Here is a 22859-nt window from a genome sequence, read left to right on the forward strand (position 1 = left end):
ACGCACTAAGCATTGCGCCACGGAAGCTTAAAATTTAAAATGTTGTCAGGTATTGTGGAAAACTTATGACTTTTTACGCTACATCTGAGACCCCACAACACCTCTCCCGGGTGGGCTGGAACCACCAACCTTTCGATTAACAGCCGAACGCGCTAACCGTTGCGCCACGGAAGCCCAAAAATTAAATGGCCGTCAGGTATTGTGGAAAAACTTTGACTTTTTACGTCACATCTGAGACTCCACAACACCGCCCCGGGATGGGCTCGAACCACCAACCTTTCGGTTAACAGCCGAATGCGCTAACCATTGCGCCACGGAAGCCGAAAAAATAAATGTTCGTCAGGTATTGTGGGAAAACTTTGACTTTTTACGTCACATCTGAGGCCTCACAACACCGCTCCCGGGTGGGCTCGAACCACCAACCTTTCGGTTAACAGATGAACGCGATAACCATTGCGCAACGGAAGCCCAAAATTATATCGTCGTCAGGTATTGTGGAAAAACTTTGACTTTTTACGTCACATCTGAGACCTCACAACACCGCTCCCGGATGGGCTCGAACCACCAACCTTTCAGTAAACAGCCGAACGCGCTAACCATTGAGCCACGGAAGCTCAGAAATTCAATGGTTGTCAGGTATTGTGGAAAAACTTTGACTTTTTACGACACATCTGAGACCTCACAACACCGCTCCCGGATGGGCTCGAACCACCAACCTTTCGGTTAACAGCCGAACGCACTAAGCATTGCGCCACGGAAGCTTAGAATTTAAAATGTTGTCAGGTATTGTGGAAAAACTTTGACTTTTCACGTTACATTTGAGATCTCACAACACCGCTCCCGGGTGGGCTCGAACGACCAACCTTTCGGTTAACAGCCAAACGCGCTAACCATTGCGCAAAGGAAGCCCAAAAATTAAATGGTCTTCAGGTATTGTGGAAAAACTTTTATATTCTGGGTTACAGCTGACGCCTCACAACACCGCTCCCGGATGGGCTCGAACCTCCACCCTTTTGGTTAACAGCCGAACGCACTAAGCATTGCGCCACGGAAGCTTAAAATTTAAAATGTTGTCAGGTATTGTGGAAAAACTTTGACTTTTCACGTTACATTTGAGATCTCACAACACCGCTCCCGGGTGGGCTAGAACGACCAACCTTTCGGTTAACAGCCAAACGCGCTAACCATTGAGCCACGGAAGCTCAGAAATTAAATGGTTGTCAGGTATTGTGGAAAAACTTTGACTTTTTACGTCACATCTGAGACCTCACAACACCGCTCCCGGATGGGCTCGAACCACCAACCATTCGGTTAACAGATGAACGCGATAACCATTGCGCAACGGAAGCCCAAAAATTAAATGGTCTTCCGTAATTGTGGAAAAACTTTGACTTTTTACGTTACTTATAAAACTTAACACCAACGTTCCCGGGTGGGCTCGAACCACCAACCTTTCGGTTAACAGCCGAACGCGCTAACCATTGCGCCACGGAAGCCCAAATAATAAATGGACGTCAGGTATTGTGGAAAAACTTTGAATTTTTACGTCACATCTGAGACCTCACAAAACCGCTTCCGGATGGGCTCGAACCACCAACCTTTCGGTTAACAGCCGAACGCGCTAACCATTGCGCCACGGAAGCCCAAAAATTAAATGGTCGTCAGGTATTGCTGAAAAACTTTGGCTTTTTACGTTACACTTGAGATCTCGCAACACCGCTCCCGGGTGGGCTCGACCCACCAACCTTTCGGTTAATAGCCGAACGCGCTAACCATTGAGCCACGGAAGCTCAGAAATTAAATGGTTGTCAGGTATTGTGGAAAACTTATGACTTTTTACGCTACATCTGAGACCCCACAACATCTCTCCCGGGTGGGCTCGAACCACCAACCTTTCGGTTAACAGCTGAACGCGCTAAACTTTACGCCACGGAAGCCCAAAAATTAGATTTTCGTCAGGCATTGTGGAAAAGCTCCGACTTTTTACGTTACATCTGAGACCTCACAACACCGCTCCCGGATGGGCTCGAACCACCAACCTTTCGGTTAACAGCCGAACGCGCTAACCATTGCGCCACGGAAGCCCAAAAATTAAATGTTCGTCTGGTATTGTGCAAAAACACTGACTTTTTATGTTACATCTGAGACCTCACAACACCGCTCCCGGGTGGGCTCGAACCACCAACCTTTCGGTTAAGAGCCGAACGCGCTAACCATTGCACCACGGAAGCCCAAAAATTAAATGGTCGTCAAGTATTGTTGAAAAACTTTGGCTTTTTACGTTACATTTGATATCTCACAACACCGCTCCCGGGTGGGCTCGAACCACCAACCTTTCGGTTAACAGCCGAACGCGCTAACCATTGCGCCACGGAAGCTCAGAAATTCAATGGTTGTCCGGTATTGTGGAAAACTTATGACTTTTTACGCTACATCTGAGACCCCACAACACCTCTCCTGGGTGAGCTTGAACCACCAACCTTTCGGTTAACAGATGAACGCGATAACCATTGCGCAACGGAAGCCCAAAAATTATATCGTCGTCAGGTATTGTGGAAAAACTTTACGTCACATCTGAGATCTCACAACACCGCTCCGGGATGGGCTCGAACCACCGACCTTTCGGTTAACAGCCGAACGCACTAAGCATTGCGCAATGGAAGCTTAGAATTTAAAATGTTGTCAGGTATTGTGGAAAAAGTTTGGCTTTTTACGTTACTTTTGAGATCTCACAACACCGCTCCCGGGTAGGCTCGAACCACCAACCTTTCGGTTAACAGATGAACGCGATAACCATTGCGCAACGGAAGCCCAAAATTATATTGTCGTCAGGTATTGTGGAAAAACTTTGACTTTTTACGTCACATCTGAGACCTCACAACACCGCTCCCGGATGGGCTCGAACCACCAACCTTTCAGTAAACAGCCGAACGCGCTAACCATTGAGCCACGGAAGCTCAGAAATTCAATGGTTGTCAGGTATTGTGGAAAAACTTTGACTTTTTACGACACATCTGAGACCTCACAACACCACTCCCGGATGGGCTCGAACCACCAACCTTTCGGTTAACAGCCGAACGCACTAAGCATTGCGCCACGGAAGCTTAGAATTTAAAATGTTGTCAGGTATTGTGGAAAAACTTTGACTTTTCACGTTACATTTGAGATCTCACAACACCGCTCCCGGGTGGGCTAGAACGACCAACCTTTCGGTTAACAGCCAAACGCGCTAACCATTGAGCCACGGAAGCTCAGAAATTAAATGGTTGTCAGGTATTGTGGAAAAACTTTGACTTTTTACGTCACATCTGAGACCTCACAACACCGCTCCCGGATGGGCTCGAACCACCAACCATTCGGTTAACAGATGAACGCGATAACCATTGCGCAAAGGAAGCCCAAAAATTAAATGGTCTTCAGGTATTGTGGAAAAACTTTTATATTCTGGGTTACAGCTGACGCCTCACAACACCGCTCCCGGATGGGCTCGAACCACCACGCTTTTGGTTAACAGCCGAACGCACTAAGCATTGCGCCACGGAAGCTTAAAATTTAAAATGTTGTCAGGTATTGTGGAAAACTTATGACTTTTTACGCTACATCTGAGACCCCACAACACCTCTCCCGGGTGGGCTGGAACCACCAACCTTTCGATTAACAGCCGAACGCGCTAACCGTTGCGCCACGGAAGCCCAAAAATTAAATGGCCGTCAGGTATTGTGGAAAAACTTTGACTTTTTACGTCACATCTGAGACTCCACAACACCGCCCCGGGATGGGCTCGAACCACCAACCTTTCGGTTAACAGCCGAATGCGCTAACCATTGCGCCACGGAAGCCGAAAAAATAAATGTTCGTCAGGTATTGTGGGAAAACTTTGACTTTTTACGTCACATCTGAGGCCTCACAACACCGCTCCCGGGTGGGCTCGAACCACCAACCTTTCGGTTAACAGATGAACGCGATAACCATTGCGCAACGGAAGCCCAAAATTATATCGTCGTCAGGTATTGTGGAAAAACTTTGACTTTTTACGTCACATCTGAGACCTCACAACACCGCTCCCGGATGGGCTCGAACCACCAACCTTTCAGTAAACAGCCGAACGCGCTAACCATTGAGCCACGGAAGCTCAGAAATTCAATGGTTGTCAGGTATTGTGGAAAAACTTTGACTTTTTACGACACATCTGAGACCTCACAACACCGCTCCCGGATGGGCTCGAACCACCAACCTTTCGGTTAACAGCCGAACGCACTAAGCATTGCGCCACGGAAGCTTAGAATTTAAAATGTTGTCAGGTATTGTGGAAAAACTTTGACTTTTCACGTTACATTTGAGATCTCACAACACCGCTCCCGGGTGGGCTCGAACGACCAACCTTTCGGTTAACAGCCAAACGCGCTAACCATTGCGCAAAGGAAGCCCAAAAATTAAATGGTCTTCAGGTATTGTGGAAAAACTTTTATATTCTGGGTTACAGCTGACGCCTCACAACACCGCTCCCGGATGGGCTCGAACCTCCACCCTTTTGGTTAACAGCCGAACGCACTAAGCATTGCGCCACGGAAGCTTAAAATTTAAAATGTTGTCAGGTATTGTGGAAAACTTATGACTTTTTACGCTACATCTGAGACCCCACAACACCTCTCCCGGGTGGGCTGGAACCACCAACCTTTCGATTAACAGCCGAACGCGCTAACCATTGTGCCACGGAAGCCCAAAAATTAAATGGCCGTCAGGTATTGTGGAAAAACTTTGACTTTTTACGTCACATCTGAGACTCCACAACACCGCCCCGGGATGGGCTCGAACCACCAACCTTTCGGTTAACAGCCGAATGCGCTAACCATTGCGCCACGGAAGCCGAAAAAATAAATGTTCGTCAGGTATTGTGGGAAAACTTTGACTTTTTACGTCACATCTGAGGCCTCACAACACCGCTCCCGGGTGGGCTCGAACCACCGACATTTCGGTTAACAGCCGAACGCACTAAGAATGCGCCATGGAAGCTTAGAATTTAAAATGTGGTCAGGTATTGTGGAAAAACTTTGGCTTTTTACGTTACTTTTGAGATCTCACAACACCGCTCCCGGGTGGGCTCGAACCACCAACCTTTCGGTTAACAGATGAACGCGATAACCATTGCGCAAAGGAAGCCCAAAAATTAAATGGTCTTCAGGTATTGTGGAAAAACTTTTATATTCTGGGTTACAGCTGACGCCTCACAACACCGCTCCCGGATGGGCTCGAACCACCACCCTTTTGGTTAACAGCCGAACGCACTAAGCATTGCGCCACGGAAGCTTAAAATTTAAAATGTTGTCAGGTATTGTGGAAAACTTATGACTTTTTACGCTACATCTGAGACCCCACAACACCTCTCCCGGGTGGGCTGGAACCACCAACCTTTCGATTAACAGCCGAACGCGCTAACCATTGCGCCACGGAAGCCCAAAAATTAAATGGCCGTCAGGTATTGTGGAAAAACTTTGACTTTTTACGTCACATCTGAGACTCCACAACACCGCCCCAGGATGGGCTCGAACCACCGACCTTTCGGTTAACAGCCGAACGCACTAAGCATTGCGCAATGGAAGCTTAGAATTTAAAATGTTGTCAGGTATTGTGGAAAAAGTTTGGCTTTTTACGTTACTTTTGAGATCTCACAACACCGCTCCCGGGTGGGCTCGAACCACCAACCTTTCGGTTAACAGATGAACGCGATAACCATTGCGCAACGGAAGCCCAAAATTATATCGTCGTCAGGTATTCTGGAAAAACTTTGACTTTTTACGTCACATCTGAGATCTCACAACACCGCTCCGGGATGGGCTCGAACCACCAACCTTTCGGTTAACAGCCGAACGCACTAAGCATTGCGCCACGGAAGCTTAGAATTTAAAATGTTGTCAGGTATTGTGGAAAAACTTTAACTTTTCACGTTACATTTGAGATCTCAAAACACCGCTCCCGGGTGGGCTCGAACGACCAACCTTTCAGTTAACAGCCGAACGCGCTAACCATTGAGCCACGGAAGCTCAGAAATTAAATGGTTGTCAGGTATTGTGGAAAAACTTTGACTTTTTACTTCACATCTGAGACCTCACAACACCGCTCCCGGATTGGCTCGAACCACCAACCTTTCGGTTAACATCCGAACGCACTAAGCATTGCGCCACGGAAGCTTAGAATTTAAAATGTTGTCAGGTATTGTAGAAAAACTTTGGCTTTATACGTTACTTTTGAGATCTCACAACACCGCTCCCAGGAGGGCTCGAACCACCAACCTTTCGGTTAACAGATGAACGCGATAACCATTGCGCAACGGAAGCCCAAAAATTATATCGTCGTCAGGTATTGTGGAAAAACTTTGACTTTTTACGTCACATCTGAGATCTCACAACACCGCTCCGGGATGGGCTCGAACCACCAACCTTTCGGTTAACAGCCGAATGCGCTAACCATTGCGCCACGGAAGCCCAAAAAATAAACGTTCGTCAGGTATTGTGGGAAAACTTTGACTTTTTACGTCACATCTGAGGCCTCACAACACCGCTCACGGATGGGCTCGAACCACCGACCTTTCGGTTAACAGCCGAACGCACTAAGAATGCGCCATGGAAGCTTAGAATTTAAAATGTGGTCAGGTATTGTGGAAAAACTTTGGCTTTTTACGTTACTTTTGAGATCTCACAACACCGCTCCCGGGTGGGCTCGAACCACCAACCTTTCGGTTAACAGATGAACGCGATAACCATTGCGCAAAGGAAGCCCAAAAATTAAATGGTCTTCAGGTATTGTGGAAAAACTTTTATATTCTGGGTTACAGCTGACGCCTCACAACACCGCTCCCGGATGGGCTCGAACCACCACCCTTTTGGTTAACAGCCGAACGCACTAAGCATTGCGCCACGGAAGCTTAAAATTTAAAATGTTGTCAGGTATTGTGGAAAACTTATGACTTTTTACGTCACATCTGAGACTCCACAACACCGCCCCAGGATGGGCTCGAACCACCAACCTTTCGGTTAACAGCCGAATGCGCTAACCATTGCGCCACGGAAGCCGAAAAAATAAATGTTCGTCAGGTATTGTGGGAAAACTTTGACTTTTTACGTCACATCTGAGGCCTCACAACACCGCTCCCGGGTGGGCTCGAACCACCGACATTTCGGTTAACAGCCGAACGCACTAAGAATGCGCCATGGAAGCTTAGAATTTAAAATGTGGTCAGGTATTGTGGAAAAACTTTGGCTTTTTACGTTACTTTTGAGATCTCACAACACCGCTCCCGGGTGGGCTCGAACCACCAACCTTTCAGTTAACAGCCGAACGCGCTAACCATTGAGCCACGGAAGCTCAGAAATTAAATGGTTGTCAGGTATTGTGGAAAAACTTTGACTTTTTACGTCACATCTGAGACCTCACAACACCGCTCCCGGATTGGCTCGAACCACCAACCTTTCGGTTAACATCCGAACGCACTAAGCATTGCGCCACGGAAGCTTAGAATTTAAAATGTTGTCAGGTATTGTGGAAAAACTTTGGCTTTATACGTTACTTTTGAGATCTCACAACACCGCTCCCGGGAGGGCTCGAACCACCAACCTTTCGGTTAACAGATGAACGCGATAACCATTGCGCAACGGAAGCCCAAAAATTATATCGTCGTCAGGTATTGTGGAAAAACTTTGACTTTTTACGTCACATCTGAGATCTCACAACACCGCTCCGGGATGGGCTCGAACCACCAACCTTTCGGTTAACAGCCGAATGCGCTAACCATTGCGCCACGGAAGCCCAAAAAATAAACGTTCGTCAGGTATTGTGGGAAAACTTTGACTTTTTACGTCACATCTGAGGCCTCACAACACCGCTCACGGATGGGCTCGAACCACCGACCTTTCGGTTAACAGCCGAACGCACTAAGCATTGCGCAATGGAAGCTTAGAATTTAAAATGTTGTCAGGTATTGTGGAAAAAGTTTGGCTTTTTACGTTACTTTTGAGATCTCACAACACCGCTCCCGGGTGGGCTCGAACCACCAACCTTTCGGTTAACAGATGAACGCGATAACCATTGCGCAACGGAAGCCCAAAATTATATCGTCGTCAGGTATTCTGGAAAAACTTTGACTTTTTACGTCACATCTGAGATCTCACAACACCGCTCCGGGATGGGCTCGAACCACCAACCTTTCGGTTAACAGCCGAATGCGCTAACCATTGCGCCACGGAAGCCCAAAAAATAAACGTTCGTCAGGTATTGTGGGAAAACTTTGACTTTTACGTCACATCTGAGGCCTCACAACACCGCTCCCGGATGGGCTCGAACCACCGACCTTTCGGTTAACAGCCGAACGCACTAAGAATTGCGCAATGGAAGCTTAGAATTTAAAATGTTGTCAGGTATTGTGGAAAAAGTTTGGCTTTTTACGTTACTTTTGAGATCTCACAACACCGCTCCCGGGTGGGCTCGAACCACCAACCTTTCGGTTAACAGATGAACGCGATAACCATTGCGCAACGGAAGCCCAAAATTATATCGTCGTCAGGTATTCTGGAAAAACTTTGACTTTTTACGTCACATCTGAGACTTCACAACACCGCTCCCGGATGGGCTCGAACCACCAACCTTTCAGTTAACAGCCGAACGCGCTAACCATTGAGCCACGGAAGCTCAGAAATTCAATGGTTGTCAGGTATTGTGGAAAAACTTTGACTTTTTACGTCACATCTGAGACCTCACAACACCGCTCCCGGATGGGCTCGAACCACCAACCTTTCGGTTAACAGCCGAACACGCTAACCATTGCGCCACGGAAGCCCAAAAATTACATGGTCGTCAGGTATTGCTGAAAAACTTTGGCTTTTTACGTTACATTTGAGATCTCGCAACACCGCTCCCAGGTGGGCTCGACCCACCAACCTTTCGGTTAATAGCCGAACGCGCTAACCATTGAGCCACGGAAGCTCAGAAATTAAATGGTTGTCAGGTATTGTGGAAAACTTTTGACTTTTTACGCTACATCTGAGACCCCACAACATCTCTCCCGGGTGGGCTCGAACCACCAACCTTTCGGTTAACAGCTGAACGCCCTAAACTTTACGCCACGGAAGCCCAAAAATTAGATTTTCGTCAGGCATTGTGGAAAAACTCCGACTTTTTACGTTACATCTGAGACCTCACAACACTGCTCCCGGATGGGCTCGAACCACCGACCTTTCGGTTAACAGCCGAACGCACTAAGCATTGCGCAATGGAAGCTTAGAATTTAAAATGTTGTCAGGTATTGTGGAAAACTTATGACTTTTTACGCTACATCTGAGACCCCACAACACCTCTCCTGGGTGAGCTTGAACCACCAATTTTTCGGTTAACAGCTGAACGCGCTAACCATTGCGCCACGGAAGCCCAAAAATTCAATGGTCTTCAGGTATTGTGGAAAAACTTTGACTTATTACGTTACTTATAAAACTTATCACCAACGTTCCCGGGTGGGCTGGAACCACCAACCTTTCGATAAACAGATGAACGCGATAACCATTGCGCACCGGAAGCCCAAAAATTAAACGGATGTCAGGTATTGTGGAAATCTTATGACTTTTTACGCTACATCTGAGACCCTACAACACCTCTCATGGGTGGGCTCGAACCACCAACCTTTCGGTTAACAGCCGAACGCGCTAACCATTGCGCCACGGAAGCCCAAAAATTAAATGGTCGTCAGGTATTGCTGAAAAACTTTGGCTTTTTACGTTACATTTGAGATCTCGCAACTCCGCTCCCGGGTGGGCTCGACCCACCAATTTTTCGGTTAATAGCCGAACGCGCTAACCATTGAGCCACGGAAGCTCAGAAATTAAATGGTTGTCAGGTATTGTGGAAAACTTATGACTTTTTACGCTACATCTGAGACCCCACAACATCTCTCCCGGGTGGGCTCGAACCACCAACCTTTCGGTTATAAGCTGAACGCGCTAACCTTTACGCCACGGAAGCCCAAAAATTAGATGTTCGTCAGGCATTGTGGAAAAACACCGACTTTTTACGTTACATCTGAGACCTCACAACACTGCTCCCGGATGGGCTCGAACCACCAACCTTTCGGTTAACAGCCGAACGCGCTAACCATTGCGCCACGGAAGCCCAAAAATTAAATGTTCGTCTGGTATTGTGCAAAAACACTGGCTTTTTACGTTACATCTGAGACCTCACAACACCGCTCCCGGGTGGGCTCGAACCATCAACCTTTCGGTTAACAGCTGAACGCGATAACCATTGCGCAACGGAAGCCCAAATATTAAATGGACGTCAGGTATTGTGGAAAAACTTTGACTTTTTACGTCACATCTGAGACCTCACAACACCGCTCCCGGATGGGCTCGAACCACCAACCTTTCGGTTAACAGCCGAACGCGCTAACCATTGCGCCACGGAAACCCAAAAATTAAATGTTCGTCTGGTATTGTGCAAAAACACTGGCTTTTTACGTTACATCTGAGACCTCACAACACCGCTCCCGGGTGGGCTCGAACCACCAACCTTTCGGTTAACAGATGAACGCGATAACCATTGCGCAACGGAAGCCCAAAATTATATCGTCGTCAGGTATTCTGGAAAAACTTTGACTTTTTACGTCACATCTGAGATCTCACAACACCGCTCCGGGATGGGCTCGAACCACCAACCTTTCGGTTAACAGCCGAATGCGCTAACCATTGCGCCACGGAAGCCCAAAAAATAAACGTTCGTCAGGTATTGTGGGAGAACTTTGACTTTTACGTCACATCTGAGGCGTCACAACACCGCTCCCGGATGGGCTCGAACCACCGACCTTTCGGTTAACAGCCGAACGCACTAAGCATTGCGCAATGGAAGCTTAGAATTTAAAATGTTGTCAGGTATTGTGGAAAACTTATGACTTTTTACGCTACATCTGAGACCCCACAACACCTCTCCTGGGTGAGCTTGAACCACCAATTTTTCGGTTAACAGCTGAACGCGCTAACCATTGCGCCACGGAAGCCCAAAAATTCAATGGTCTTCAGGTATTGTGGAAAAACTTTGACTTATTACGTTACTTATAAAACTTAACACCAACGTTCCCGGGTGGGCTGGAACCACCAACCTTTCGATAAACAGATGAACGCGATAACCATTGCGCACCGGAAGCCCAAAAATTAAACGGATGTCAGGTATTGTGGAAATCTTATGACTTTTTACGCTACATCTGAGACCCTACAACACCTCTCATGGGTGGGCTCGAACCACCAACCTTTCGGTTAACAGCCGAACGCGCTAACCATTGCGCCACGGAAGCCCAAAAATTAAATGGTCGTCAGGTATTGCTGAAAAACTTTGGCTTTTTACGTTACATTTGAGATCTCGCAACTCCGCTCCCGGGTGGGCTCGACCCACCAATTTTTCGGTTAATAGCCGAACGCGCTAACCATTGAGCCACGGAAGCTCAGAAATTAAATGGTTGTCAGGTATTGTGGAAAACTTATGACTTTTTACGCTACATCTGAGACCCCACAACATCTCTCCCGGGTGGGCTCGAACCACCAACCTTTCGGTTATAAGCTGAACGCGCTAACCTTTACGCCACGGAAGCCCAAAAATTAGATGTTCGTCAGGCATTGTGGAAAAACACCGACTTTTTACGTTACATCTGAGACCTCACAACACTGCTCCCGGATGGGCTCGAACCACCAACCTTTCGGTTAACAGCCGAACGCGCTAACCATTGCGCCACGGAAGCCCAAAAATTAAATGTTCGTCTGGTATTGTGCAAAAACACTGGCTTTTTACGTTACATCTGAGACCTCACAACACCGCTCCCGGGTGGGCTCGAACCATCAACCTTTCGGTTAACAGCTGAACGCGATAACCATTGCGCAACGGAAGCCCAAATATTAAATGGACGTCAGGTATTGTGGAAAAACTTTGACTTTTTACGTCACATCTGAGACCTCACAACACCGCTCCCGGATGGGCTCGAACCACCAACCTTTCGGTTAACAGCCGAACGCGCTAACCATTGCGCCACGGAAGCCCAAAAATTAAATGTTCGTCTGGTATTGTGCAAAAACACTGGCTTTTTACGTTACATCTGAGACCTCACAACACCGCTCCCGGGTGGGCTCGAACCATCAACCTTTTGGTTAACAGCTGAACGCGATAACCATTGCGCAACGGAAGCCCAAATATTAAATGGACGTCAGGTATTGTGGAAAAACTTTGACTTTTTACGTCACATCTGAGACCTCACAACACCGCTCCCGGATGGACGCGAACCACCAACCTTTCGGTTAACAGCCGAACGCGCTAACCATTGCGCCACGGAAGCTCAAAAATTAAATGGTCGTCAGGTATTGCTGAAAAACCTTGGCTTTTTACGTTACATTTGAGATCTCGCAACACCGCTCCCGGGTGGGCTCGACCCACCAACCTTTCGGTTAATAGCCGAACGCGCTAACCATTGAGCCACGGAAGCTCAGAAATTAAATGGTTGTCAGGTATTGTGGAAAACTTATGACTTTTTACGCTACATCTGAGACCTCACAACACCGCTCCCGGATGGGCTCGAACCACCAACCTTTCGGTTAACAGCCGAACGCGCTAACCATTGCGCCACGGAAGCCCAAAAATTAAATGTTCGTCTGGTATTGTGCAAAAACACTGGCTTTTTACGTTACATCTGAGACCTCACAACACCGCTCCCGGGTGGGCTCGAACCACCAACCTTTCGGATAACAGCCGAACGCGCAAACCATTGAGCCACGGAAGCTCAGAAATTGAATGGTTGTCAGGTATTGTGGAAAACTTATGACTTTTTACGCTACATCTGAGACCTCACAACACCGCTCCCGGATGGGCTCGAACCACCAACCTTTCGGTTAACAGCCGAACGCGCTAACCATTGCGCCACGGAAGCCCAAAAATTAAATGTTCGTCTGGTATTGTGCAAAAACACTGGCTTTTACGTTACATCTGAGACCTCACAACACCGCTCCCGGGTGGGCTCGAACCATCAACCTTTTGGTTAACAGCTGAACGCGATAACCATTGCGCAACGGAAGCCCAAATATTAAATGGACGTCAGGTATTGTGGAAAAATTTGACTTTTTACGTCACATCTGAGACCTCACAACACCGCTCCCGGATGGGCTCGAACCACCAACCTTTCGGTTAACAGCCGAACGCGCTAACCATTGCGCCACGGAAGCCCAAAAATTAAATGGTCGTCAGATATTGCTGAAAAACTTTGGCTTTTTACGTTACATTTGAGATCTCGCAACACCGCTCCCGGGTGGGCTCGACCCACCAACCTTTCGGTTAATAGCCGAACGCGCTAACCATTGAGCCACGGAAGCTCAGAAATTAAATGGTTGTCAGGTATTGTGGAAAACTTATGACTTTTTACGCTACATCTGAGACCCACAACATCTCTCCCGGGTGGACTCGAACCACCAACCTTTCGGTTAACAGCCGAACGCGCTAACCATTGCGCCACGGAAGCCCAAAAATTAAATGTTCGTCAGGCATTGTGGAAAAACACCGACTTTTTACGTTACATCTGAGACCTCACAACACCGCTCCCGGATGGGCTCGAACCACCAACCTTTCGGTTAACAGCCGAACGCGCTAACCATTGCGCCACGGAAGCCCAAAAATTAAATGTTCGTCTGGTATTGTGCAAAAACACTGGCTTTTTACGTTACATCTGAGACCTCACAACACCGCTCCCGGGTGGGCTCGAACCACCAACCTTTCGGATAACAGCCGAACGCGCAAACCATTGAGCCACGGAAGCTCAGAAATTAAATGGTTGTCAGGTATTGTGGAAAACTTATGACTTTTTACGCTACATCTGAGACCTCACAACACCGCTCCCGGGTGGGCTCGACCCACCAACCTTTCGGTTAATAGCCGAACGCGCTAACCATTGAGCCACGGAAGCTCAGAAATTAAATGGTTGTCAGGTATTGTGGAAAACTTATGACTTTTTACCCTACATCTGAGACCTCACAACACCGCTCCCGGATGGGCTCGAACCACCAACCTTTCGGTTAACAGCCGAACGCGCTAACCATTGCGCCACGGAAGCCCAAAAACTAAATGTTCGTCTGGTATTGTGCAAAAACACTGACTCTTTACGTTACTTCTGAGACCTCACAACACCGCTCCCGGGTGGGCTCGAACCACCAACCTTTCGGTTAACAGCTGAACGCCATAACCATTGCGCAACGGAAGCCCAAATATTAAATGGACGTCAGGTATTGTGGAAAAACTTTGACTTTTTACGTCACATCTGAGACCTCACAACACCGCTCCCGGATGGGCTCGAACCACCAACCTTTCGGTTAACAGCCGAAGGCGCTAACCGTTGCGCCACGGAAGCCCAAATATTAAATGGACGTCAGGTATTGTGGAAAACTTATGACTTTTTACGCTACATCTGAGACCCCACAACATCTCTCCCGGGTGGGCTCGAACCACCAACCTTTCGGTTATAAGCTGAACGCGCTAACCTTTACGCCACGGAAGCCCAAATATTAGATGTTCGTCAGGCATTGTGGAAAAACACCGACTTTTTACATTACATCTGAGACCTCACAACACCGCTCCCGGATGGGCTCGAACCACCAACCTTTCGGTTAACAGCCGAACGCGCTAACCATTGCGCCACGAAAGCCCAAAAATTAAATGTTCGTCTGGTATTGTGCAAAAACACTGGCTTTTTACGTTACATCTGAGACCTCACAACACCGCTCCCGGGTGAGCTCGAACCATCAACCTTTCGGTTAACAGCTGAACGCGATAACCATTGCGCAACGGAAGCCCAAATATTAAATGGACGTCAGGTATTGTGGAAAAACTTTGACTTTTTACGTCACATCTGAGACCTCACAACACCGCTCCCGGATGGGCTCGAACCACCAACCTTTCGGTTAACAGCCGAACGCGCTAACCATTGCGCCACGGAAGCCCAAAAATTAAATGGTCGTCAGGTATTGCTGAAAAACTTTGGCTTTTTACGTTACATTTGAGATCTCGCAACACCGCTCCCGGGTGCGCTCGACCTACCAACCTTTCGGTTAATAGCCGAACGCGCTAACCATTGAGCCACGGAAGCTCAGAAATTAAATGGTTGTCAGGTATTGTGGAAAACTTATGACTTTTTACGCTACATCTGAGACCCCACAACATCTCTCCCGGGTGGGCTCGAACCACCAACCTTTCGGTTATAAGCTGAACGCGCTAACCTTTACGCCACGGAAGCCAAAAAATTAGATGTTCGTCAGGCATTGTGGAAAAACACCGACTTTTTACGTTACATCTGAGACCTCACAACACCGCTCCCGGATGGGCTCGAACCACCAACCTTTCGGTTAACAGCCGAAAGCGCTAACCATTGCGCCACGGAAGCCCAAAAATTAAATGTTCGTCTGGTATTGTGCAAAAACACTGGCTTTTTACGTTACATCTGAGACCTCACAACACCGCTCCCGGGTGAGCTCGAACCATCAACCTTTCGGTTAACAGCTGAACGCGATAACCATTGCGCAACGGAAGCCCAAATATTAAATGGACGTCAGGTATTGTGGAAAAACTTTGACTTTTTACGTCACATCTGAGACCTCACAACACCGCTCCCGGATGGGCTCGAACCACCAACCTTTCGGTTAACAGCCGAACGCGCTAACCATTGCGCCACGGAAGCCCAAAAATTAAATGGTCGTCAGGTATTGCTGAAAAACTTTGGCTTTTTACGTTACATTTGAGATCTCGCAACACCGCTCCCGGGTGCGCTCGACCTACCAACCTTTCGGTTAATAGCCGAACGCGCTAACCATTGAGCCACGGAAGCTCAGAAATTAAATGGTTGTCAGGTATTGTGGAAAACTTATGACTTTTTACGCTACATCTGAGACCCCACAACATCTCTCCCGGGTGGGCTCGAACCACCAACCTTTCGGTTATAAGCTGAACGCGCTAACCTTTACGCCACGGAAGCCAAAAAATTAGATGTTCGTCAGGCATTGTGGAAAAACACCGACTTTTTACGTTACATCTGAGACCTCACAACACCGCTCCCGGATGGGCTCGAACCACCAACCTTTCGGTTAACAGCCGAAAGCGCTAACCATTGCGCCACGGAAGCCCAAAAATTAAATGTTCGTCTGGTATTGTGCAAAAACACTGGCTTTTTACGTCACATCTGAGACCTCACAACACCGCTCCCGGATGGGCTCAAACCACCAACCTATCGGTTAACAGCCGAACGCGCTAACCATAGCGCCACGGAAGCCCAAAAATTAAATGTTCGTCTGGTATTGTGCAAAAACACTGACTCTTTACGTCACATCTAAGAAATCACAACACCGCTCCCGGATGGGCTCGAACCACCAACCTTTCGGTTAACAGCTGAACGCGCAAACCATTGAGCCACGGAAGCTCAGAAATAAACTGGTTGTCAGGTATTGCGGAGAAACTATGACTTTTTAAGTTACTTATAAAACTTAACACCAACGTTCCCGCGTGGGCTTGAGCCACCAACCTTTCGGATAACAGCCGAACGCGCTAATCATTGAGCCACGGAAGCTCAGAAATTAAATGGTTGTCAGGTATTGTGGAAAACTTATGACTTTTTACGCTACATCTGAGACCCCACAACATCTCTCCCGGGTGGGCTCGAACCACCAACCTTTCGGTTATAAGCTGAACGCGCTAACCTTTACGCCACGGAAGCCCAAATATTAGATGTTCGTCAGGCATTGTGGAAAAACACCGACTTTTTACATTACATCTGAGACCTCACAACACCGCTCCCGGATGGGCTCGAACCACCAACCTTTCGGTTAACAGCCGGACGCGCTAACCATTGCGCCACGAAAGCCCAAAAATTAAATGTTCGTCTGGTATTGTGCAAAAACACTGGCTTTTTACGTTACATCTGAGACCTCACAACACCGCTCCCGGGTGAGCTCGAACCATCAACCTTTCGGTTAACAGCTGAACGCGATAACCATTGCGCAACGGAAGCCCAAATATTAAATGGACGTCAGGTATTGTGGAAAAACTTTGACTTTTTACGTCACATCTGAGACCTCACAACACCGCTCCCGGATGGGCTCGAACCACCAACCTTTCGGTTAACAGCCGAACGCGCTAACCATTGCGCCACGGAAGCCCAAAAATTAAATGGTCGTCAGGTATTGCTGAAAAACTTTGGCTTTTTACGTTACATTTGAGATCTCGCAACACCGCTCCCGGGTGCGCTCGACCTACCAACCTTTCGGTTAATAGCCGAACGCGCTAACCATTGAGCCACGGAAGCTCAGAAATTAAATGGTTGTCAGGTATTGTGGAAAACTTATGACTTTTTACGCTACATCTGAGACCCCACAACATCTCTCCCGGGTGGGCTCGAACCACCAACCTTTCGGTTATAAGCTGAACGCGCTAACCTTTACGCCACGGAAGCCAAAAAATTAGATGTTCGTCAGGCATTGTGGAAAAACACCGACTTTTTACGTTACATCTGAGACCTCACAACACCGCTCCCGGATGGGCTCGAACCACCAACCTTTCGGTTAACAGCCGAAAGCGCTAACCATTGCGCCACGGAAGCCCAAAAATTAAATGTTCGTCTGGTATTGTGCAAAAACACTGGCTTTTTACGTCACATCTGAGACCTCACAACACCGCTCCCGGATGGGCTCAAACCACCAACCTATCGGTTAACAGCCGAACGCGCTAACCATAGCGCCACGGAAGCCCAAAAATTAAATGTTCGTCTGGTATTGTGCAAAAACACTGACTCTTTACGTCACATCTAAGAAATCACAACACCGCTCCCGGATGGGCTCGAACCACCAACCTTTCGGTTAACAGCTGAACGCGCAAACCATTGAGCCACGGAAGCTCAGAAATAAACTGGTTGTCAGGTATTGCGGAGAAACTATGACTTTTTAAGTTACTTATAAAACTTAACACCAACGTTCCCGCGTGGGCTTGAGCCACCAACCTTTCGGATAACAGCCGAACGCGCTAATCATTGAGCCACGGAAGCTCAGAAATTAAATGGTTGTCAGGTATTGTGGAAAACTTATGACTTTTTACGCTACATCTGAGACCCCACAACATCTCTCCCGGGTGGGCTCGAACCACCAACCTTTCGGTTATAAACTGAACGCGCTAACCTTTACGCCACGGAAGCCCAAAAATTAGATGTTCGTCAGGCATTGTGGAAAAACACCCACTTTTTACGTTACATCTGAGACCTCACAACACCGCTCCCGGATGGGCTCGAACCACCAAACTTTCGGTTAACAGCCGAACGCGCTAACCATTGCGCCACGGAAGCCCAAAAATTAAATGTTCGTCTGGTATTGTGCAAAAACACTGACTTTTTACGTTACATCTGAGACCCTACAACACCTCTCATGGGTGGGCTCGAACCACCAAACTTTCGGTTAACAGCCGAACGCGCTAACCATTGCGCCACGGAAGCCCAAATATTAAATGGACGTCAGGTATTGTGGAAAAACTTTGACTTTTTACGTCACATCTGAGACCTCACAACACCGCTCCCGGATGGGCTCGAACCACCAACCTTTCGGTTAACAGCCGAAGGCGCTAACCGTTGCGCCACGGAAGCCCAAATATTAAATGGACGTCAGGTATTGTGGAAAAACTTTGACTTTTTACGTCACATCTGAGACCTCACAACACCGCTCCCGGATGGGCTCGAACCACCAACCTTTCGGTTAACAGCCGAAGGCGCTAACCGTTGCGCCACGGAAGCCCAAATATTAAATGGACGTCAGGTATTGTGGAAAAACTTTGACTTTTTACGTCACATCTGAGACCTCACAACACCGCTCCCGGATGGGCTCGAACCACCAACCTTTCGGTTAACAGCCGAACGCGCTAACCATTGCGCCACGGAAGCCCAAATATTAAATGGACGTCAGGTATTGTGGAAAAACTTTGACTTTTTGCGTCACATCTGAGACCTCACAACACCGCTCCCGGATGGGCTCGAACCACCAACCTTTCGGTTAACAGCCGAAGGCGCTAACCGTTGCGCCACGAAAGCCCAAAAATTAGATGTTCGTCAGGCATTGTGGAAAAACACCCACTTTTTACGTTACATCTGAGACCTCACAACACCGCTCCCGGATGGGCTCGAACCACCAAACTTTCGGTTAACAGCCGAACGCGCTAACCATTGCGCCACGGAAGCCCAAAAATTAAATGTTCGTCTGGTATTGCGCAAAAACACTGACTTTTTACGTTACATCTGAGACCCTACAACACCTCTCATGGGTGGGCTCGAACCACCAAACTTTCGGTTAACAGCCGAACGCGCTAACCATTGCGCCACGGAAGCCCAAATATTAAATAGACGTCAGGTATTGTGGAAAAACTTTGACTTTTTACGTCACATCTGAGACCTCACAACACCGCTCCCGGATGGGCTCGAACCACCAACCTTTCGGTTAACAGCCGAACGCGCTAACCATTGCGCCACGGAAGCCCAAAAACTAAATGTTCGTCTGGTATTGTGCAAAAACACTGACTCTTTACGTCACATCTAAGACCTCACAACACCGCTCCCGGATGGGCTCGAACCACCAACCTTTCGGTTAACAGCTGAACGCGCAAAACATTGAGCCACGGAAGCTCAGAAATAAACTGGTTGTCAGGTATTGCGGAGAAACTATGACTTTTTAAGTTACTTATAAAACTTAACACCAACGTTCCCGCGTGGGCTTGAGCCACCAACCTTTCGGATAACAGCCGAACGCGCTAACCATTGAGCCACGGAAGCTCAGAAATTAAATGGTTGTCAGGTATTGTGGAAAACTTATGACTTTTTACGCTACATCTGAGACCCCACAACATCTCTCCCGGGTGGGCTCGAACCACCAACCTTTCGGTTATAAACTGAACGCGCTAACCTTTACGCCACGAAAGCCCAAAAATTAGATGTTCGTCAGGCATTGTGGAAAAACACCCACTTTTTACGTTACATCTGAGACCTCACAACACCGCTCCCGGATGGGCTCGAACCACCAAACTTTCGGTTAACAGCCGAACGCGCTAACCATTGCGCCACGGAAGCCCAAAAATTAAATGTTCGTCTGGTATTGTGCAAAAACACTGTCTTTTTACGTTACATCTGAGACCCTACAACACCTCTCATGGGTGGGCTCGAACCACCAAACTTTCGGTTAACAGCCGAACGCGCTAACCATTGCGCCACGGAAGCCCAAATATTAAATGGACGTCAGGTATTGTGGAAAAACTTTGACTTTTTACGTCACATCTGAGACCTCACAACACCGCTCCCGGATGGGCTCGAACCACCAACCTTTTGGTTAACAGCCGAACGCGCTAACCATTGCGCCACGGAAGCCCAAAAACTAAATGTTCGTCTGGTATTGTGCAAAAACACTGACTCTTTACGTCACATCTAAGACCTCACAACACCGCTCCCGGATGGGCTCGAACCACCAACCTTTCGGTTAACAGCTGAACGCGCAAAACATTGAGCCACGGAAGCTCAGAAATAAACTGGTTGTCAGGTATTGCGGAGAAACTATGACTTTTTAAGTTACTTATAAAACTTAACACCAACGTTCCCGCGTGGGCTTGAGCCACCAACCTTTCGGATAACAGCCGAACGCGCTAACCATTGAGCCACGGAAGCTCAGAAATTAAATGGTTGTCAGGTATTGTGGAAAACTTATGACTTTTTACGCTACATCTGAGACCCCACAACATCTCTCCCGGGTGGGCTCGAACCACCAACCTTTCGGTTATAAACTGAACGCGCTAACCTTTACGCCACGAAAGCCCAAAAATTAGATGTTCGTCAGGCATTGTGGAAAAACACCCACTTTTTACGTTACATCTGAGACCTCACAACACCGCTCCCGGATGGGCTCGAACCACCAAACTTTCGGTTAACAGCCGAACGCGCTAACCATTGCGCCACGGAAGCCCAAAAATTAAATGTTCGTCTGGTATTGTGCAAAAACACTGTCTTTTTACGTTACATCTGAGACCCTACAACACCTCTCATGGGTGGGCTCGAACCACCAAACTTTCGGTTAACAGCCGAACGCGCTAACCATTGCGCCACGGAAGCCCAAATATTAAATGGACGTCAGGTATTGTGGAAAAACTTTGACTTCTTACGTCACATCTGAGACCTCACAACACCGCTCCCGGATGGGCTCGAACCACCAACCTTTTGGTTAACAGCCGAACGCGCTAACCATTGCGCCACGGAAGCCCAAAAACTAAATGTTCGTCTGGTATTGTGCAAAAACACTGACTCTTTACGTCACATCTAAGACCTCACAACACCGCTCCCGGATGGGCTCGAACCACCAACCTTTCGGTTAACAGCTGAACGCGCAAAACATTGAGCCACGGAAGCTCAGAAATAAACTGGTTGTCAGGTATTGCGGAGAAACTATGACTTTTTAAGTTACTTATAAAACTTAACACCAACGTTCCCGCGTGGGCTTGAGCCACCAACCTTTCGGATAACAGCCGAACGCGCTAACCATTGAGCCACGGAAGCTCAGAAATTAAATGGTTGTCAGGTATTGTGGAAAACTTATGACTTTTTACGCTACATCTGAGACCCCACAACATCTCTCCCGGGTGGGCTCGAACCACCAACCTTTCGGTTATAAACTGAACGCGCTAACCTTTACGCCACGAAAGCCCAAAAATTAGATGTTCGTCAGGCATTGTGGAAAAACACCCACTTTTTACGTTACATCTGAGACCTCACAACACCGCTCCCGGATGGGCTCGAACCACCAAACTTTCGGTTAACAGCCGAACGCGCTAACCATTGCGCCACGGAAGCCCAAAAATTAAATGTTCGTCTGGTATTGTGCAAAAACACTGACTTTTTACGTTACATCTGAGACCCTACAACACCTCTCATGGGTGGGCTCGAACCACCAAACTTTCGGTTAACAGCCGAACGCGCTAACCATTGCGCCACGGAAGCCCAAATATTAAATAGACGTCAGGTATTGTGGAAAAACTTTGACTTTTTACGTCACATCTGAGACCTCACAACACCGCTCCCGGATGGGCTCGAACCACCAACCTTTCGGTTAACAGCCGAAGGCGCTAACCGTTGCGCCACGGAAGCCCAAATATTAAATGGACGTCAGGTATTGTGGAAAAACTTTGACTTTTTACGTCACATCTGAGACCTCACAACACCGCTCCCGGATGGGCTCGAACCACCAACCTTTTGGTTAACAGCCGAACGCGCTAACCATTGCGCCACGGAAGCCCAAAAACTAAATGTTCGTCTGGTATTGTGCAAAAACACTGACTCTTTACGTCACATCTAAGACCTCACAACACCGCTCCCGGATGGGCTCGAATCACCAACCTTTCGGTTAACAGCTGAACGCGCAAAACATTGAGCCACGGAAGCTCAGAAATAAACTGGTTGTCAGGTATTGCGGAGAAACTATGACTTTTTAAGTTACTTATAAAACTTAACACCAACGTTCCCGCGTGGGCTTGAGCCACCAACCTTTCGGATAACAGCCGAACGCGCTAACCATTGAGCCACGGAAGCTCAGAAATTAAATGGTTGTCAGGTATTGTGGAAAACTTATGACTTTTTACGCTACATCTGAGACCCCACAACATCTCTCCCGGGTGGGCTCGAACCACCAACCTTTCGGTTATAAACTGAACGCGCTAACCTTTACGCCACGAAAGCCCAAAAATTAGATGTTCGTCAGGCATTGTGGAAAAACACCCACTTTTTACGTTACATCTGAGACCTCACA

At 47.8% G+C, this 22859-nt stretch overlaps 16 non-coding genes across 16 annotated transcripts; all 16 read right to left on the bottom strand.

Moving 5' to 3' along the window:
* Window positions 1–1717: 1717 nt before the first annotated feature.
* Window positions 1718–1790, bottom strand: TRNAN-AUU (transfer RNA asparagine (anticodon AUU)). Its single transcript has one exon. It is a non-coding gene; the product is annotated as a tRNA-Asn (tRNA).
* Window positions 1791–2158: 368 nt separating this feature from the next.
* TRNAK-CUU (transfer RNA lysine (anticodon CUU)) lies at window positions 2159–2231 on the bottom strand. The gene has a single exon. It is a non-coding gene; the product is annotated as a tRNA-Lys (tRNA).
* Window positions 2232–8903: 6672 nt separating this feature from the next.
* TRNAN-AUU (transfer RNA asparagine (anticodon AUU)) lies at window positions 8904–8976 on the bottom strand. The gene has a single exon. It is a non-coding gene; the product is annotated as a tRNA-Asn (tRNA).
* Window positions 8977–9785: 809 nt separating this feature from the next.
* On the bottom strand, window positions 9786–9858 carry TRNAN-AUU (transfer RNA asparagine (anticodon AUU)). The gene has a single exon. It is a non-coding gene; the product is annotated as a tRNA-Asn (tRNA).
* Window positions 9859–9932: 74 nt separating this feature from the next.
* TRNAI-UAU (transfer RNA isoleucine (anticodon UAU)) lies at window positions 9933–10005 on the bottom strand. Its single transcript has one exon. It is a non-coding gene; the product is annotated as a tRNA-Ile (tRNA).
* A 1395-nt stretch (window positions 10006–11400) lies between these two features.
* TRNAN-AUU (transfer RNA asparagine (anticodon AUU)) lies at window positions 11401–11473 on the bottom strand. Its single transcript has one exon. It is a non-coding gene; the product is annotated as a tRNA-Asn (tRNA).
* Window positions 11474–11547: 74 nt separating this feature from the next.
* TRNAI-UAU (transfer RNA isoleucine (anticodon UAU)) lies at window positions 11548–11620 on the bottom strand. The gene has a single exon. It is a non-coding gene; the product is annotated as a tRNA-Ile (tRNA).
* Window positions 11621–12429: 809 nt separating this feature from the next.
* TRNAN-AUU (transfer RNA asparagine (anticodon AUU)) lies at window positions 12430–12502 on the bottom strand. The gene has a single exon. It is a non-coding gene; the product is annotated as a tRNA-Asn (tRNA).
* An 807-nt stretch (window positions 12503–13309) lies between these two features.
* Window positions 13310–13382, bottom strand: TRNAN-AUU (transfer RNA asparagine (anticodon AUU)). Its single transcript has one exon. It is a non-coding gene; the product is annotated as a tRNA-Asn (tRNA).
* Window positions 13383–13896: 514 nt separating this feature from the next.
* TRNAN-AUU (transfer RNA asparagine (anticodon AUU)) lies at window positions 13897–13969 on the bottom strand. Its single transcript has one exon. It is a non-coding gene; the product is annotated as a tRNA-Asn (tRNA).
* Window positions 13970–14484: 515 nt separating this feature from the next.
* TRNAI-UAU (transfer RNA isoleucine (anticodon UAU)) lies at window positions 14485–14557 on the bottom strand. Its single transcript has one exon. It is a non-coding gene; the product is annotated as a tRNA-Ile (tRNA).
* A 662-nt stretch (window positions 14558–15219) lies between these two features.
* TRNAI-UAU (transfer RNA isoleucine (anticodon UAU)) lies at window positions 15220–15292 on the bottom strand. The gene has a single exon. It is a non-coding gene; the product is annotated as a tRNA-Ile (tRNA).
* Window positions 15293–15954: 662 nt separating this feature from the next.
* TRNAI-UAU (transfer RNA isoleucine (anticodon UAU)) lies at window positions 15955–16027 on the bottom strand. Its single transcript has one exon. It is a non-coding gene; the product is annotated as a tRNA-Ile (tRNA).
* A 662-nt stretch (window positions 16028–16689) lies between these two features.
* Window positions 16690–16762, bottom strand: TRNAI-UAU (transfer RNA isoleucine (anticodon UAU)). Its single transcript has one exon. It is a non-coding gene; the product is annotated as a tRNA-Ile (tRNA).
* Window positions 16763–17424: 662 nt separating this feature from the next.
* TRNAI-UAU (transfer RNA isoleucine (anticodon UAU)) lies at window positions 17425–17497 on the bottom strand. The gene has a single exon. It is a non-coding gene; the product is annotated as a tRNA-Ile (tRNA).
* Window positions 17498–18159: 662 nt separating this feature from the next.
* Window positions 18160–18232, bottom strand: TRNAI-UAU (transfer RNA isoleucine (anticodon UAU)). Its single transcript has one exon. It is a non-coding gene; the product is annotated as a tRNA-Ile (tRNA).
* Window positions 18233–22859: the final 4627 nt, after the last annotated feature.

Source organism: Phalangium opilio, unplaced genomic scaffold (assembly GCF_054372755.1).
Source record: "Phalangium opilio isolate 3A_F unplaced genomic scaffold, DU_Popi_V2 ptg001170l_1, whole genome shotgun sequence".
In the NCBI taxonomy this organism is placed as follows: domain Eukaryota; kingdom Metazoa; phylum Arthropoda; class Arachnida; order Opiliones; family Phalangiidae; genus Phalangium; species Phalangium opilio.